The sequence below is a fragment of the Callospermophilus lateralis genome, chromosome Y (genome assembly GCF_048772815.1).
Source record: "Callospermophilus lateralis isolate mCalLat2 chromosome Y, mCalLat2.hap1, whole genome shotgun sequence".
NCBI lineage: Eukaryota > Metazoa > Chordata > Mammalia > Rodentia > Sciuridae > Callospermophilus > Callospermophilus lateralis.
Window position 1 is genome coordinate 102,466 of NC_135326.1, and position 18,238 is coordinate 120,703.

Below are 18,238 nucleotides of genomic sequence, written 5' to 3' on the forward strand. Positions count from 1 at the left end.
GCAGCTTCGTAAGACTGTGGTTTTTCCCGTGGTTGCTTCTTTCAGGAAAGGTCACCAAGTGAGAACCCACAGGACAACCTAGGCTGCCATCTGACTTTGTAAACACAGCCCTTCTCACTGTGGCTGCTGCCGAGTGGCCGATGAAGAGCTAAGAAAATGGCAGAGGGCACCAGGGAGGCCTAGGCACAGCAGCAGCGGGCGCCCCGGGCACCTGCAACCTGGGGCCTTTCCCACCCTCCCTCCTCTCAACCCCAAGGTGACGACCACACAGGCCACCTCAGTGAGACCCTGGCTCTAAATAGGGCTGGAACAGGGCTCATGGGTCAAGGGTCCCTGGGTTCAGTCCCTGTTAGAAAAAACATCCTGCATAGAATTTGGGAAAGGGTACGGGGAGGAGAACTGTGGGTGAGACATTTGGTCAGGAGCAAGATGCACAGATGCTGAGCAGCGTCCCCCACTCTGTGGCCAGGAGAAGCTCCTTGGAAACATCTGACTGACAGACCAGGTGCCCAACAGGGTGACAAGCAGGTTCCTGCTAAAGCAGGCCGACAGCATCTGGGAGATGATGTAGAGGTGGGGACCAGGGCAGACTGCAGGAAGATTGGGTCATTGGAGGTGAAGAAGAACTCAATGGGGTAGGTGCAGTACTGGCCCTGGTAGCATGCAGTCTTGATGGGCAGGTCCACCCGGAAGCCCTGAGGACACAGAACAGGGTCCCTTCACTGCCTTGCTGCTCCCTATAGTCCAGAGACATGAGAGGTGGCACCAGCTCTGGGGACCTGACTTCTGATAGTGCTGGAGAGCACCTGCCCCTTTCCTCACTCCCACTGTGCTTGGAGCACACACAGAAAAAACAAAACAAACAAACAAAAAAACCCCAGAAAAACCGGTTTCAAAATGTACTAAAGTGCACTCTATTGCCATTTGTATCTAAACAAACAAACAAACAAACAAAACAATTATACTAAAGCCAGAGACAGTGGCGCATGCCTGTCATCACCAGCAGCGCTGGAGACTGAGGAAGGATAACTGCAAATTAGAGGTCAGCCTCAGGAACTCTGTCTCTAAATAACATATAAAAAGGGTTGGGGATGGTGCTCAGGGGTTAAGTGCCCCTGTGTTCAATCCCTGGTACCAAAAAAAAAAAAAAAGAAAGAAAGAAATACACACTTCCTGTGCTCATGCTGGACACACCTGGAAATGGATCACCACAGCAAAGGCAAAGACAGAGGCGATGAGGTTCATGAGGTCGAGGAGATTCTGGCAGGAGAAAGCCTCTCTAAGGGCTCGGATTTGTCTGTGTACTTGGCCCAGAGATGGAACAGTGCAATGATGGCACCCTCCAATTCCATGCCTGTTGGCAAAGGAGGACACCAACATGAAGGGAAGATCAAGGAGCTGCATTCCACTGGGTCTTAGGCCTCTTTCTGGCCAAAGCAGAGGCAGGAGAACAGAATCAGCCAGGAGACTCAGCAAGGAGACTCATGGCACCCACAGTCACATGGTCATGGTCTGGATTTTTTTGGCACCAGGGATGGAACCCAGGGGCCCTTCGCCACTGAACCCCACCCCCAGCCTCTTAGTATTTCATTCACATACAGTGTCTTGCTGAGTTTCTGAGGCCTTGCTATTGCTGATGCTGACCTTCAAATTGAGATCCTCCTGCCTCAGCCTCAGCAACAGGCAGAAAGAGGCTGGACCTGAGGAACAGGCAACAGACCAGCCAGGGACACTGCAGCACAGGGCACCAAGGTCTGACCACAGGGCACCAAGGTTCGACCACAAAAGCACATTGGGAAACACTGTCATCATGGCCCCTGCTGCCAGGTCAGTGCTTCCCTAGATGTGGCATCTTTGGGCAGAGTGTCTAACAGCTGGGGACTCAGATGTACCAGTCTCTCCCTGGGACAGCATTTTCCTGTCACCCCAGAGTTGGGACAGCAGGACTCCCATCACCTTCTGGACAGCCACTCAGATGGGCCATCTGTCTTGTAGACCACATGGATGGGATGTCTGTGACAGAAACGCTGTCCTAGCTTTAATTGGCCCTCTGCATCCCTGGGGTGGTCTTCTGACAGCCCCTCTCCCTGCTGCCTCTGGCTATGTGGGACAACAGCTGATGTCCCTGTGGTTGAGAATCTGGAGACAAAAAACCTTGAGTATTCTGTAAAGGAGGAAGTTCAGCAATACTAAGGGGAGAAAGCAGGGACTTGTCCTGACTCCTCTTGCCACCAATGACCTCTCTGAACTCCCCTCACTTGCTCCACTGAGCCACGTACCATCCCTAAAACACACCAGCTCATCTGTGCCCCACGGCCTTTGCTCCTGCCAGGTTTTCTAGACAGACCCATAATATTCTTCCCCAGTCACCAATTTTTCTTTTCTGCTCTACTCTGATCAGGGGCCCTGGGATGACCCTGATGCTCACATGTTATATTCCTTTGTATTCTTAGCACCCACATAAGTGCCTGGTGCTTAACAGCGTCTGCCTGACAAGTGTCTGGAATGAAAGGTGGGTGACAGCAGTGGCAGGGTGAGGGCCTTAGGAGTTTTCTGAATGTTTAACGTGGTCATTTCTTGCGAGTCAGTACCCACTGATCTCTGGGAACTGTGTTGTTTCATGTGGTATGTTGCCCTGGGGACAAGAGCTGTGTGACATCTGTACTGTCCACCTCCCTCCCAGCCTGAATTGTCCCCCACCTCAGGGAAGATGGATCAATTGTGCTCTATACCCTAGGGGCCCTGCCACACCGCACTTTTCAAGTCACAAGCTGAGCCGTGGTGGCACGCCTGGTAACAGGTGGTCCTTCTAGCTGCATGCTACCTGTGCCTGCTCTACCCTCTTCTTGCCCTTCTTGGGGGGTGTCCCCACGGCTCCATCATTTAGGCTCCTTACAACACCACTCAAAGCCCCCCAGATAGCTCCTCTGCCCCTGCCAGGTCCCAGAGGTGGCAAAGGGCATCCTCCTCCAGATCTCGGTTGTCTGTGGCCTTCATCTCTTGCTAAGTTCTAAGGCCCTCACTCTGATGTCACAGTGGCTGCCTCAGGCTGGATGGCTGTGCCATCTCCCAGCCATTTTTTTAGCCAGTCTCCCAGGGACAGCAAATCATTTCTTCCAAAACTGTCCCCTTAATTACTATCCTGCTCCCGAGCAAAGTGATCTTCTGGCTGGCTGCCATGGCCCAATCCTTCACTGACTGGCCCCCTGAGGCCACTAGTGTTCCCTCTCCTTTCAAAGGCAGGCCCCACCAAAGCCAGGAGGTCTTGGCAGATAACCCAACACCTACCCAGCTTTCACCCCCACATCCACAGCTGGGGCCCAACTGCTTTGCACACCCATATCCTCAATTCACCTTAGATTTTCTGAAATTCTAGGAAGAGTCTGGTGTCACTTTGCCTACTCTTCTGTAAGTGTCCCTGGCCCTCCTTCCCAAGTTGCAGTCTTTCCAATGGGATCCCTAGGCACCCTGCAGGGACCCATCTGCAGTTTCCTCAATTTAATGACATAGGACTGAAGGCCGGCCGAGAACCAGCTCCACAGTCAATTCCAAGAAAACACGAAAATTCACACAAATATTTTCTATGAGAGAATTCCCAGAAAATAACAGATTCAGGGTTCAGAGGCCAAAAGAAAGAGAAAAGAAAAAATCAATTTCCCTCTCCTAAGAAGTCTCACATATTTTGTAGTTTTTATTTTATTAAGATTTGTAAGCCAGGAGTCATGGTGCTTGCCTATAATTCCAGTGGCTCTGGAGGCTAAGGCAGGAGGATTGCAAACTGGAGGCTAACCTCAGCCAAATTGGGGCTCTAAGCAACTCAGTGAGACCCTGTCTCTGAATAGAATACAAAAGAGGGTTGAGGATGAGGCTCAGGGGTTAACTCTCCCTGAGTTCAATCCCCAGTGCCTTGTGTCCCAAATTGGCAATACTGCGGATTGAATGCAGGAACAGTCATTCTTCCCCAGCCCTTTTGAAACAGAGTCTCACTTATTTGCCCAGGCTGTCCTTGAACTTGTAATCATCGAACTAACTGCTCCTTGCCTGAACAAGTGGTATGGTGAAGCAATTTCATTTTTAGAATCTTATTCACTAAGAATAACTGCTAAAATATGAGCAGATGATGCCTGAGGATACTCACTTCAATGCTAACTTTGAGTGAAAAAGGACCGAAATGTCCACCAGAAGGTAATTGGCTAAAATGAACACTTCTTTATCCTTGCAGTGCAGGTTCCTGCTAAGAAATATGAGGCAGGATTACTCTGTGGCATGTTAACTATCCTTGAAATATTCTTATAAGATGTGAATGTAAGTGTTGTTCTTCTTATTATTATTAGGTACTAGGGATTTAACCCAGGACCACATGACCTCTGATCCCTGTCCCCAGCTCTTTCTTTTTTTTATTTAGAGACAAGGTCTCACTGAGTTGCTTAGGGCCTCACTAAGTTGCTGAGGCTGGCCTCCAACTTGTGATCCTCCTGCCTCAGCCTCCTGAGCTGCTGGGATGACAGGCTTGAGCCTCTGCACTCAGCTATATTTTTAAAACTTTGCACTGAAAATTCAGAAGAATTGTTTCTGAAACAGACATTTTCCCCCAGAAGAATACCCTGCATGCATGGAAACTTTCTGCAGAGGTACCCCATGGGAGGCAGGGCCCTCACCTTGGTCGGTGTTTATGTGGTGAGGTTGTAGGCCTTCCTCAGGATGGTTTAACAGATGTTGCTTGAGATGAAGAAAGAGAAGCAAGAGCCCAAGAGAAGCAAGAGCTTTCTAAAGAAGCTCATCCAAAAAAAAAAAAAAAAGAGGACGATCAAGCCTGCCACAATGAATTGCAGATTTAAAATAAATAAATTTACAAAAGTGGACTCTCTGTTACTGGCCTCAGGGTCCTGATTCCTTCCATCTTCAATGATTGGACTTTGTACTAGAAACACCAAATAAGAGACCCTTCTCAATCTGTCTCACAGGAATTCAGAAGCCAAATCCAGGGTCTTTCTATTCTCTATTTTTTATAATCTATTTTTTAGTTAGAGGTGAACACAACATCTTTATTGTATTTTTAGGGGGTGCTAAGGATTGAGCCCAAGGCCTTGTGTGTGCCAGGTGAGCTTCTACCAATGAGCCCCAGCCCCAGCCCCTACATTTTTTGTTTTTGTTTCTTAATTGTTTGGGGGTTTGCAGGTGGACAGAATGCCTTTATTGATTTCACTATTTCTTGTTGTAAATGAGGGCAGTGTATTTATTTGATTGATTTCTTTTTGAGTGGTTCCCAGCCTCCAACCCAGGGCCTCACCCTGCTCAGGCCAGTGTTTAGCCCTGAGCCCAGCCCTGAGCCTTGCCTGGACCCAGCTCTGGCTGAGTACTGCTGAGGAGGAAGAGGTATACCGGGGTCACTCAGTAAGCGGAGTGCGAGTGGGGTTCACTTGCATGGTGATCAGCAGACAGATCTCAGTGCCCATCTTTGAGGGGACCCTGTCCATGCCTGTCATCACATCCATGATGGACTGGCTGATGGTGATGATCATGCTGAACACTAAGATCCAAAGAAAACCCTGAGCAGAGTACGGAATGAACATACATGACAAATACTGACACTGCCCCCTGGGGACTTGGTGAGAAGTGTCCAACTGTCAAACATCAAAGTGCACGAGAACTCAGAGGCTTTCTAGTGAAAGCACCTTTGGTCTTTTTTGTGGCTTAAGGGATTGATCCCAGGGCCTTGTGAATGGTAGGCAAATGCTCTATTAAACCTCAGCCCAGTCATCCTAAATTCCTTGTTTAAAAAATGATCTTAAATTCTTAAGATTGAAAATCATTTTAAAATATTGTCAAGGGTAAGTAGAAAACTTCTGAGGCTGTAGCTCAGTGGGAGAGGCACTAAGTTCCATTTCCAAGTTTTCAAAAAATTAAATTTATAAACAAAGAAAGAAAGAGGAAAAAAACACCTGATTTGGGCTTTAGAAAAATAATGCAAATTTCTTTTGTTTGTTTGTTTTGCTTTTGGTACCAGGGATTGAACTCAGGGGCACTCAACCACTGAGCCCCATCCCTAGGCCTATTTTGTGTTTTATTTAGGGACAAGGTCTCACTGAGCTGCTTAGGGACTTCCTGTTGCTTAGGCTGGCTTTGAACTCATAATCCTCCAGCCTCAGCCTCCCGAGCTGCTAGGATTAGAGGTGTGTACCACTGTACTAAGCCAAGTATATTTTATAATGTCCGAAATAAAAATTAAAAAAGAAAACCACTTATTAGTGCTTTAGAAGAATAATGCATTACTTTAAGGCATCAAAGAATAAATGCATTACTTAATATTTAATAATGCATTTCTTAATACATTCATGATTAATGCATTAATACATAAAAATATTCTATGATCTTGATTTGTGTCTGAAACTCACAAATTTAAGTTAGATGGATTTTTCACTCAATTATTTAACCTTCTAACTTAAAATCTCTGAGGCATGCTGTATGAAAGATGGCAGAGTAGAAAATTGTAAATATTGTTTTCTAAATAATACATTCCAGTTAACAGAGGCTAGGCTTGGCTGACTCTGAGGCTGGTTCCCATTATTGGCGCTGCCTATCATTTTATATGGCCAATATTGAGACTCCAGAACTATTATCTAAATTTCTTCTGCATCTCAAAACTAATCAACAGCAGATATAGACTGAGAGGATAACCCTTCTGCTCATTAAATTCTTTTAAATGACAGAGGAAAATAGCACTTGACAAATAACTACCATGAGTTAGGCACTTTGAGAGTGATTATTCAATTTAATCCTTTTTAATTTTTTATTTAGTACTAAGGACTGAGCATACATGCTTCATCTCTGAGCACCATCCCCAGCAATTTTTTATTTTATTTAGAGACAGGGTCTCAATGAATTGCTTAGGGCCTCACTAAGTTGCTGAGGCTGGCCTCCAACTGGTGATCCTACTGCCTCAGCCTCCATAGCTGCTGCAATTACAGGCATACTCCACAGCACCTGGCTTTAATTTAATTCTTATGACAGGTCTGAAGTAGATGTCACCTCCTTCATGCGGTATGAAAATCATGGCTTGTGAAGGGGTGACCTCCATATCCTGATCCTTCAAGTTCATCTTCTGGGCCATTCCTGTCCTCCCCTGGCTTGCCTGGCCTTTCTTCATACCCAGCACCTTCCAGAAGTTCTCTCTCACTAACAGGCCATGGAGCACCCGTAGGGTTGGCAGGCCAAGCATACAGACCAAACTGGGCTGTTCTAATGCCCCCAATTTTAGAGCCAATTCAAATTTTCTACTAGACACCAGAACTGTACCCATGATATTTCTTACACTTCTGGGCTTCATTGAAGAGGGCTTGGTCTTTTGGGGTGTTACCCACTACAATCTTCTTGGTTTCAGCCACGAGCTGCATGATGACAATTGTAATCATACCCAGCTCCATGAGTGTGCCTAAGGAAAGAGGAAGCCACAAAGCTGCTGTGAGCTCAGGAAAGCAAGACATCACTTAATAAAATGAATCTACAAAATTGCATGTAACCCCTTCTCCACACTGGATGGGCTTCAGGTTGCTGGCAGCAATTATAGAATAACCCCCCAAAACCAAAGATTAGAAGACAACTGAGTCCCTCTGTTGAGCCCACCAGACCCTGTGTCATTCTGTTTGGAAAGTCATGTACCCCTCAACAGCTTGCTGCATTCCCATCCCCATAGACAGATATATTCTGGCTGGACAGAGGTCAGAGAGGCCCGTCCTTCATCAGTTCATAAAACTGGAGAATATTCCAATCATTTCCAGAGTCTGCAGACAGGCTTGCCACAATTGGATCTAGTTGTAAATAAACCTTTTCTTTCCACATTGTTCAAATGAGCTCTGATTCTGGAACCTCTTTGGAACCTCATTTTTAAACCATGTCCATCAAATGCACCATCAACATTCACAAGAAAATTATTTCCAGACCCACAGGTCACTGGTTAGGGTAAACCCTCCACTGTCACCTATGGTTTTGATCCATATATTTCACCTGTATATGTGAAAAAGATGCAGCTGAGAAACAAATGAAAAGTTCTGGAGAATGTTCTAGATGGACTCGCCATCTCATTTCAGAGATTTCAAACACTCTAGTTTTTTAAAGTTTTCAGAAATTCTTAAGCAGAGATTTATCTTGCTCTTCCAGGTTTTGTATTGCATTCAAATCCAACTCTAGAGAAGATGGTGTTGCCCAGGCTTAAAACATCATTGATCAGGCTGTTTGACATGGCACTTGCAGAGTTTCCAGGTCACAGAGCTGCCCATTCCAGGCTGTCATTCAACTAAATGGTGCTGGTCCAGCAGAGAAGAGGCAGAGTGAGTCTGAGCCTCTCTCTTTCGGAGGCCAGAATCCCTCACATCCAGTAGAAAGAGTCTGCAGAATCTGAGGCCATAATATCAAATATAGGATCTGAAAAAAAGCAGAAACCAAAGGAGTGGCACGTGTGTCCCCCCTCTCCCTTCTTCCCTAACAAAGCACAAGAGACTGGATTGACCTGACAGCAGACTAAGAAGATGAAGAGGAGGGTGGCCATCCACAGCACCCTCTCCTTCAACTGGATCTGCAGAAGAGGCAGTGTCAGAGGACATGAAGTTTCCAAGTAAGTCAATAAAAATGGAGTCCCACAGATCCTTTCTCTGATCACCAAGGAAGGCGAAGAAGGGCTGGGGTCACAGCTTCATGGGGAAGCACTTGTCCAGCATGCATGATGCTCTGGGTTCAGTCTCCAACAGACACCCTCCCCCCCAAAAAGTGAAGAAGTCAAACCATGCACCAAGCAGAGTCCTGAAATGTGAGTCTCATGCTTTCTGTGGTCAAAGCCAATTTGAAGATGTCTGTAGGTGCCATGTCTGGGAATCCTCATATTATATAGCATCATGATTTTCCCACTACTTAAGTGAGTTTAATAGCAAAGCTGTGCTCTTAACCACTTACAAGAACAGTTTAGATTCCCAAGGTGAGGCAAGAAGAAGGCAAGTTCAAAATCCAAAGTAAGGAACTGAGACACTCTATGGGACTCTGTCTCTCCAAAAAAAAAAAAAAAAACTAGGGCTGGAGACATCTCTTAGTGAGTGGTTGCTTCTGAGTTCAATCCTAGGAATAAACAAACAAACAAACAAACAAATAAATAATTTCTTTCTGTTGTTGATATTTTTAAAACAATATTTTAGTCTTTATTTTATTTACCTCTTCACTAATGTTTAGTATTTTTTCTTCTACTAGTTTTGGGTCTTACTTATTCTTGATTTTTTACCTCCTTGAATTGGAAGACTTGGTTGTTTTCTTCTTTGATGTAGGTATGTACTGATCTAATCTTCTCAAAATTGCCTCTGCTCCAAGCCATAGGGTTTTTTATTTTGTGTTTCTATCTTTATTTTTCTAAAGAATTTTTTAAAAATTTTCATTCTATTTACTCATCGACTCTTGGTTATTTGAGAGCTTGTTGTTCCATTTGCAGACATGCAGGATGTTTCTGAAGTTCCTACTGCTGTACATTTCAGTTTTATAACATAGTGTTCAGTAAAAAGAAAAAAAAAGTTATTTTAAATTATTTTTAGCTTCTAAAATTTTTTAAGGTTTGTTTTATGATTTAACCTATTGTCTAGTCTGGAGAATGTAATTGTTACAGTTGTAAAGAATTTGTCTTCTTTTTGTTTTTGTTGGAAAGTTCTGTTAAGCCCATCCATTCTGCAGTGTACTTTAAAACCTGTGTAAAGAAAGAAGAAGAGACAGAAGCAAGGTGCAGAGGCAGAATGACAGAATTGCAGAAAGTCTCCTTGTCCAAGCTTCCAGCTTTACATAGAGTAGTAGTTTACAATAGGTCACTGGCATCAGTAGTACATTATTGTTTATTGTGCCATTAGGCTATAGATAGAGCAATATTATGCAGCTTCTTTGATAGTTACCTACTAAGGTTGCAATGTGCAATGTTAGGAGACTTTTGTGGCTCTCAAATAAGTCCATTGTTTAAAGTTACTATTATGTGAACAGCTTCAGGTTCAGCAGAGCTTGGCAAAACACTGTGGTTGTCTAAAAAAGAGAGTCCCCCTAGTATCTAAGTGCCTAAGGTCAAAAGGCCTCCTCATGCAAGGCCAGACCACTGCTGTTGACAATGCCAAAGTTCACTTGTAGCATCTCCTAGACTGAGCCATTTGCTCTGGAAAACAAAACATACTAACGTTCAGTTTGAAGCACGTATCTCAGCATAATTTCAAAAACACAGTAAATGGCTCATTCCCCTTTGTCAACAAAAGAAAAAATTGCCACCTTTGAATAACACATGGCAGTTTTCACAGAACCTGGCTCACAGCTGCCTGTCTGTGGCCCCATCTCAGGAACAGCTTTCAGGATCCTCTGTGGACAGAAGGCTGCTCCTCACTGAATGAGAAGCTGCAATGGATTCCTTCCCAGAACATGATGCCTGATCCCTCCTCTGTTCAGCCAAGGAAGGAGATGCCAGTTCCTGAATGAAGGCCACCTTACAGCCCACATCAACCACCTCTGCAAAGGCCCATTGTCCAAAGATCAGGCTAAAAAGTTCTGTAGATGAGAATGTGGGCCTGTTTTTATAGGGGGTTTTGTTGCCTATGTCCATGTGCTACATGGCCACTGGCACTGTAGGCGCTGCTGCTACTGAGCATTCCATCTAGTGGGACAAAAAGATGGAGGATGGGACACTTGGAGGGACCTCTTGAAAAGCATCTTCAGAGCCTTGGGCAGTGGAACCATGAGAGTTGCTGAATTGGGCCTCCACTCAAACAGCTTTCAAGTGGGAAAAATGACAGGTGTCGTCTTCAAGGACTCAAAGTTTCTAAATTTTGAAATGTTGTTCTCTTTAAAAATTTTAAAAATGATTCCTGGCTCCATATATATATATATATAAATTACATGTATACACTTGTATATGTGTTTATAAATGTATATATATGATTTTATATAATTCTGTCTATATATGTGTTTGTGTGTGTGTGATTTTAACAAGATTTTTACACAAAATAAAATACAGATGACTGAATCACACAGGATGTTCCTGAGAGACAGACTAAACCTTCCCTGTGTTCTTTCACTTTTCAGTTAACCCTTTAACAGAAAGAGAGGAGAAGTTAACACCAAACAGCGGCAATGAGGGGCAGCTGCATTGGCTAGTTGCAGAGGTGCTGCGTTGGCTGGTGAGGACTGGCTGGCAGCTGCCTCCTTCTTCTCAGCTCAGGTGTGAAGTGTAAGCCCACTGGGAGACACAGCCTGATTCATGCCCCGTGACCCATGATGTGCTGGCTGTCTTAATCAGCACTGTTTTGGTTTCATGGCCAATGTTTAAATATTATTAAAAAGCAACTGGGTTCATCAAATTTATTGACAGGGTGGCCCTCCCCTCTTTTATTAGTGATTGCTTCTGTTTGGATCTGGGTGGTCCCCAGAGGCCAGGTGTTGATGGGGTACCTAGTCAGGTGTTGATGGGTTGGATATACTTTGGGGCATTTGCAGAAGGCTCTAGATCATGGGCCTTGAGGGAGGCTGCATTAAACGAGCTCCAACCTCTTTCTCCTTTGTTCAGGGCAAGAGTGAGTGGATGTTTTCTCTACCCCACACTTCCTGCCACAGGGTGCTAACTCACCACAAACTCCCAAACCTGATCACAATCTAAATCCTCTAAAACTATACGCCAACAATCACCTTCTCTCTGCACGTTGATATCTCAAGTGTTTGCTCCAGTAATGGAAGCCACCGAAATGTCACCATGTTGTCTGGACTACAGCAGCAAAGAAAAATCTCAGAAAGGAGCTGGGAATAGAATCCAGTCACATTTCCCAGTGCACATTGTACCAGGGCAACAGCCCCTGGAGGGCCTGTCCTCTGCAGAAAGCCTAGGCTTTGATTCACCTCTTTCCTGTGGACAGCAGAGCCTCCCTCTTCCCAAACAGCAGTGCTTTGAAGAGGAGGGCTTTGAACCATGGGTCCTGGTGGCTCACCTCCTGAGGTCTAGGTCCAACAGCAAGACAAGGCAGGGAAACACTTGCCCCCACTGGCCAAAAGCAAGTGACTTCCATGCAGAGAGCCATGTCATCTGTCTTGTTTCCTTGGCTTCAGCTTATCTGTTCTAAACCTTTCAAATTTTCTTCTTCTTCTAATCTTTTCCTCTTTTGGCAACACAACCCTTTATCTTCTGGTTTCATCTTTATTACTCACATTCCCTCAAGATGAGTATTCATTACAATGTTTTAAATTAAGACCTACACTGCCCTCCTAGTTGTGTGCATTGGGGCTCCCCACACAACACGTGTAATTGTTATCACAGAATTTCAGGCAGTTTGTACATTATATTCTATTAAAATCTCAGTTCTACTCAAGGTTGTCACAACCCAGGGATCACAGCTTCCTGCCAGATGGTGTGCTGAGATATATTCACACATTCCTGTTAGCAGAAAGTTCCCTCCACAGGCCTGTAATTCACACCTCATTTGATATCACAATGCAACAGAAGGCATAAAAAGAAGTGGTCATTTATTTACATTTTGGAAGGGATATTAGAGGAATACTACATAAGCATAAATTATCACACCACAACCACAAATCCCTGCCCTTTTTCACCCCTGGGGAGGAGGGTGGGGCCTGGAGCAGTCAATCACACAGCTCTTTCTCAGTCACTTCTAAGAACTGCAGACTCTGCTCTCCGAAAACATCAGTGACAACCACCTCCAAGAACTTGTGCAGTTCTCTGCATTTGAAACATTATCATTTGACCAAATATTTCAACAAAATTTCCTCTGCATGGAACTTGGACACCATCACCTACCCAGTGTCCCAGGATGCAAGGACAGATGGCACCCACAGTATGTTCTGGGGGTATCAGGACCCCTGACACTGTGGTTACTCTCTGACTCACTCTCACTCAAGTTTCCATCAGAGTCCACGGCCCCCATATTCCCTCCCACCTTCTATCCCAGGCCTTCAGCTGATGTTGATGGGAACCCCTGACTTCAGGGCTGGGTATGTCAGTTTCTCAGGGGATCACTTGATCATAGTTATATCCCGAGGGCCAGGGATGACCAGGACCTGTCCTGGGCCTGTCTGGGAAGAAAAGCTTCTATCAGAATGACCACATCAGCAGATGGATGCAGATGTAGTCAGTGTCCACCATCATCCTCCAGGATGGAGAGAACCTGAGAGAAATACAATCATTGGAAGATGGGAACAGGCTCTGAGAAGAAGGTTGAAGGCCCAATTCAACACTCCTGATGCCCATCCACCATGAACTCAACCTGCCTGAAGACCTTCATTGTTGCAGAAAAAATGGACAAAACCACCTGAAAAACCAAGCACTTGAGAGAAAATTTTCCACCAGGAATATGCACAGCAGTGCTATAGGTTACGGTTTTGGTCTGGAAAGACCCCCAAAGTCTCATACACCTAAAGGCTCAGTCTCCAGTGCAGCAATATCCAGAGGTGGGAATAATGGGAAATGACTTCATTGCCAGGGGCTGACCTCCTCAGTGGAATAATGCACTAGATTGATTGAAGATGGGAATGGATTACTGGGAGTGGAACCCTGTTGGAGGAAGGTAATCACTGGGGATGTGGCTTGAGAAGGTTCATTTTATCCCCAGCTTCTGTCTTCTCCACTCCCAAGGTCTGGGGCTGGGCAGCATTCCCCACCACACCCTCCAGCCATGATGTTCTGCCTCACCTCAGGCACAAAACAATCTATTTGACCTACTATGAACTAAAGCCTCTGAAATGGTCAGACAAAAAGTTGTAGGAGTTGTAGGAGTCAGGTATCTTTGTCACAGTAATGAAAAGCTGCATAACACACTATGAAAAACAGAATAAAGCCACAGCCCTTGAGAGACACCAACTCTGAGGAGTACTATCTGCCACTCTCCCCTCCTTATTTCCTAATGGAAGAGACCATCTTACATTACAAAGCCCAAAATATTACCCAGCATGTACTTCCCAAGGGCACCTGTTTCTTGGCCAAAGGCAGAGATCCCACAGCTTATTGATAAGCTCTGAAGGGAAGACTCCCCTGGGGACTGATTGTAGAAGAAGACAATTAGGATAAGCCGTGCTCTTTTTCAACCCCTGAATGTTTCTGGGTGAGTTTTCAATGCCTGAAAGAGCTGCAGCCATCTTATGACCATGAGGAGATAAGGTAGAGAATGGTGGTCAATTCTCTGGCTGAAATGCAGTAGAAGGACAAAAACACCGAGCAGACATGTGCTACCACTTTGTCACCAATAACAGAACCAACCAGCTATGAATTCCTTTTGATGTGAGATGACCAAATTCTTTTATACCAGCCATCTGTAGGCAGATGATCTATTACTTGTAGCTGAATCCCCTGAGCTAATATTAACAACTCAGGAATTAGGTGTGCTCAAGACTTGGGGTGCTCAGTATTTGAGAATGTTCAGGATTTGGGGATGCTCTGGATTTGGGGTGTCCAGCATTTGGGGTTGCTCATCAGATCAACATAGATTTCGAGAAACATTATGGTAACCTGAGGGTGCTAGAATGAGTTTGAAGGGAGAGGTGTCAAGATCACCCAGAGAGTGGTTCCTAACAGGCTTCTTACCAGCACTCATCTGAGCCCCTCTTGCCCCTGAAAGAGCAGGCAGAGGGAAACTCTAGCTGATGCTGTCAAGGTCACCAGGAAGAGGCAGCCACACCATGCCACTCCAGGGAACAGGCTGTCCCCACCACCCACCAAAGCTCCCCTGCCAGTGGTCCTCAAAGAGTCTAACAGAGAAGAAAGAAAAGAGAAAAGACTATGATAATGCAGAGTGACAGAGCAGTTGCCTGAGGGGCTTGTGTGCTAAGATGAGAAGTTGGTGTCTCAACCAGGTTGAGGCTTGAGCTGTGATGGTGGATGTACAGCTGTTACAGTCATTGACCTGAATAACCACTGATGATGCTTGATCCACACATGGGAGGGTGCAGGGGCCAAGACTTCATGCAAGGGATCCAGTCAGCCACCAGGTGTCCCGATGCAGCATCATTAGTGAGGACCTCTCTCTGCATCACAGCTGAGAACAGCCCACATACCTGAGGCTGAATCCCCAGGTGGAGAAGAGAGGCTGCCAGCCAGTAGTGTCAGAGACCTAGCTTAAGACCAAAGACTTGCACCGGTCCCCAGGTGTGACATCAGAAAAATGATTATTTAGGTGGTAAGGAACAATGACCCAAAGCCGGAGCTTCCCTCTGTCTGCCATAAAATGCCCACTTTCCTCTCGCCTCTTACGTCAGTTCTGCTTTTCCCACTACATTCATTAACCCATGGTTAAAAACAATAATAACAACAATAATAAAGATTATCTGAAACTAGATATTAAACCCTGCACCATGATAGATGTGAACTCAGTGGCTCTGGACACTATCCACCTCATTATGCCTTTGTGTATGAAGAGCAGAAGCACCAAGCTCTGTCCCATGTGTCCTGCACCACAGCCCTTCAGGAGCCAGATTACTGGGCTGGGAAGAGCATGTCTCCTAAGTGGAGCTGCATCACTCTACACACCACATCTAGCCCTGGGTTCCCACAAAGTCCCCAGTCTCTATACTGCCCTGGGCCTTGGGCTTCTCAGCATTCACCTGCCCTGGGTGTCTGGTGGCCCACGCAGGCGAGGGTGGCCATCATCTGGGTGCTGCTGTGGTCCACTGCTCAATGATCTTCATTGCTGGTTCTTAAGGCTGTGATCTTCACACCTGCTGCCACCTTAATTTTGGGAGGTAGGAAAAACATGTATAAGAAAACATCCCACGTCCACTCTGCAGGCCAACACCCCATAGTGAGGAGTGTGGGCATACTGTCCTCCTTCCAAGAGAGAGGAAGAACACTGTGAGTTGCTTTCCTCTGAAAACAAAGTGTCCTCTTATTTTTACGAGTGCCTGAGAATCGGAGCCCAAAGTGATGGCCATTTCCATTAATTTTTAGTTAAGTCTGAGTTTGGACAGATCACTTCCTGCCATTGGGATTCATGGGGTATGATGGGCATGTGAGAAAGTAGATGGACTGTGCCTCTCACCTGCAAGTGGGCAAGAGTCACCATGGATGGGGAAGACCAGGTACTGCCACGTCAGGGACCCAGGAGGCCAGCACCAGTGACCCAGTTTAAGACCATGCACCAGTTCCCAGGTGTGACTTGGATCTTAAGCTGGGTCACTGGTGCTGTTCACTGAGCACACAAGGATAGGGAATGCTCAGCAAGACTCTCCCAATCTTTCCCATGAACACACAAAAGGAATGCCAAAGGAAGATGAGGCCCATATGCAGGAGTCAGAGAGCAAAGACAGATATAGGGAGTCCATGCCCAGCACTGCTGAGACCTGGGGAGCCAAGATCCCCTCAAGATTAATCATCAGACTACACATGGTCCAAGGTGCTGCTTGTTAAAACAAGATGAGCAAAAGTGAAGATACAGTAGACAGTTAAATGGGAGGAATGATCTACAGATCATCTGTCTGATAAGGTCTAATATCCAGAATACGCAAAGTTTCTTTCAAATCAATATCAAAAAGACCAATCATGCAATTAAAAAATAGGCAAAGGTCTTGACTAGACAATTCTCCAAAGAAGACATGCAGATGGCAAACAGATGCATGAGAAGATGTTCAGGATTGCCAGTCACTGGGAAATGCAAATCAAGACCACATTGAATCACCACTCCACACTCACTCACTGGTTAAAATATGACATAAAAGAGGTGGTGAGGTCCAGGAGAGATCAGATCCTCACATGTTGCTGGTGGGGATGTTAAAGACACAGCTGTTATGGAAATGGTTTGCCAATTTCTCAAAATGTTAACCAAGACTACTGTAGGACCCACATATGTTTTCCCCTCATGAGGAAACTAAAAAGCAAAAAGAAAAAAAAAATCTGGGGAGGGTCTCATGGAAATAGATGAGAAACCAGAAGAGGAGGAAGTGGCAGCAAGGAGGAGGGAGTGTAAGGGCAGGCACTAGGGAATGGAGTTGACCAAATTATGTTTGTGTACTTATGTGTTGGGGTTCGAGTGTGCAGAGTTTAGCTCCCTCAGGCCTGACACTTTGCAAGAGCTGTGGCTGTGATTTAGGTCAGCTGAGGCAAACCTCAGTTAGGAGGAGGAAACGTTCTCTTCCCCTTATCGCAAGTCACAAGTTCTGCATGGTTTGGCTAAGAGGAAGAAGCTTCCTGCATACTTGTCCTAGGAACAGTACATTCTAAAGAAACAAATGCATCCTCAGGGGAGTAGATCTACAAAGTAGATCTACAAAGAACTTTAGGAGGGTACTTATCAAATAAACAGGAACGATCTGAAGTGAGCTCTGTGTATCCGCTGAGACATGTTATCTGGGCAATGTGGGTAAAGTGTAATTGAAGAATTGCTTGCTTTGTTAGAAGAAGAATATAAAAGGAACTTGCAAATAAACCTCAGCATGCAGTTGCAATTGCTGCCTTTGCTCTGCATCCCCTGTGTCCCGGTTATTTCGTGACCCTTACCCAGGGACCCGAACGCACTAGACGTTCACACTTATGGATGCAAGAGATCCCCTAATATGTGTAACAATGAATTTGTCAAAAAATGACTACAGTACACAGAAATCCCATTCCTAGGCTTAGACTCCAAAGAATTGAAAACAGGAACTCAGTAAAATACACATACAAACATGTGCACAACAGCCCTGTTTGTTTCTTTGTTTGTTTGGGGTTTTTGATTTGTTTTGTTTTGGTACCAGTGATTGAACATAGGGGAACTTAGTCCCTAAGCCACATCCCTAGCCCTTCTTAAATAGGGGTTGCTACATTGCTACATAGCTTGGGGACTTGCTAAGTTGCTAAGGCTGGCTTTGAACTTGCAATTCTTCTCCCCAGCCTCCAAAGCCACCTGGATTAAATCTTTGCATCACCACTGCTGGCCACTGCTGTTTATAATGTGCACAGGTAGCAAGAACTCAAATGTCCATCGACTGTTGAGGAAAAACTGAAGCATGGTATTCATGACCTTGGAGTATCACTGAGCTATACAAATGGCTGAAGAAAGATGCATGCTACAACAGTGCCCATCACAACGCTATTCTATTAAGTGTGGACAAGTGAACATATTGAGTGGTATTATTCATATAGAAGGTGAACCATAGAAACAGAAATGCAGACCAGTGGTCTCCAGGGTCTACGAACAGCAGGGGAATGGGGAGGTACTGATTAGCTACTGGTTACCAAATTTCTTCTTGGGATGATGTGCTAAGTGCC

At 45.3% G+C, this 18,238-nt stretch overlaps 1 pseudogene; it reads right to left on the reverse strand.

Moving 5' to 3' along the window:
- Nucleotides 1-339: 339 nt before the first annotated feature.
- LOC143639813 (protein transport protein Sec61 subunit alpha-like) lies at nucleotides 340-8,566 on the reverse strand (annotated as a pseudogene).
- Between the last annotated feature and the right edge of the window lie 9,672 nt (nucleotides 8,567-18,238).